We start from the raw sequence: 1,059 nt of genomic DNA, 5'->3' as shown, positions 1-1,059 counted from the left end.
CACATTTATGTGTTTGTGTATGTGATTTCCCTGAAATCATTGCGAACGCCAAGGGTAATGAAAAAGGTGTTGCTTGATAATTTCACTTATTAAAAAAAAGCGAGTGAACATAATCATTTGTCGAACTCAATATTCTTATATGTAAAAAATTACTTTCAATGAAATAAGCATGTAACATCCATGTTTAGAAAATGTAATGAGATATGTGGTCTGCAACTGCTCATTGGCATTCCTTATTGTAGTTTTCTTGCTAATTCTCAAAAGGTTTGATGACAGTTAATGCAAAATCGAGCCTCTCCCACGTTTCCATCTTCTTCCTCTGACCTTTCTCCTCGACTTAGCCGGGGAAGGGCGGCTAAGGCACTTCCCCACGCCATGCCTCGAGGTTAGGCCTAGGGATAACAGGGTTGTCGCATGCGATGGGCTGGTTGCTGCAAAAGAAGAATGGGGCATATTGAAATGAAGAGAGAACGGAACAATGTCTAATCTAAAAAGGTAATCACTGAATGACAGTCTATATCTTCTTTTTTTATTACTCACAAGCGCGTGTTGGTGAGCATGAAGGCAAGCGGCTGGACGGCCTGGATGTTGTCAGAGTTGTCACAGATGATTCTTGCCCAAGAACTACGGCGAATCTCTTGAAGTTGAGCTGCGAAATAAAGTTTGAAGAGTTCGTTTACACTGAAAATTATATAGTCAGTATCAAGAAGTTAGTGCATATCCTATAGTTTAGAACTCGCAATTACCACGCACTTTCCCATCGTTCCCACTCTGGCGCTCCCCGTGTCACTCACCCTCAGTGAAAGAGCCAGGCTGGCCTCCAAGGTCGTAGAAGAATCGGTCTCCCTTCTTCAGTCTGGCGAACTGGTCGCCCACCACGCACAGGAACGTCCATCCAAGGAGGCCACCTGACACGGGCCGCTCGGAGATGCCGCCTACGAAGAAGTCGATGTCATCCACGCTCTTGTAGACCCTCGCCAGATTTTGCGCGATCTGCAGGAGTCACCAAGATTAGCAGAGGAGAACTGGTCGCTACCAATGAGAGAGTGGTCAAAGGTA

The 1,059-nt window shown here is 45.3% G+C and overlaps 1 pseudogene; it reads right to left on the bottom strand.

The window, feature by feature from the left end:
* Positions 1-69: 69 nt before the first annotated feature.
* Positions 70-1,059, bottom strand: part of LOC119593662 — a 24,877-nt pseudogene continuing 23,887 nt past the window's right edge.

Source organism: Penaeus monodon, chromosome 32 (genome assembly GCF_015228065.2).
Source record: "Penaeus monodon isolate SGIC_2016 chromosome 32, NSTDA_Pmon_1, whole genome shotgun sequence".
Classification (NCBI taxonomy): Eukaryota; Metazoa; Arthropoda; class Malacostraca; order Decapoda; family Penaeidae; genus Penaeus; species Penaeus monodon.
Note: the sequence above shows the minus strand (reverse complement) of the source record. Positions and strands in the feature narration are given on the sequence as shown.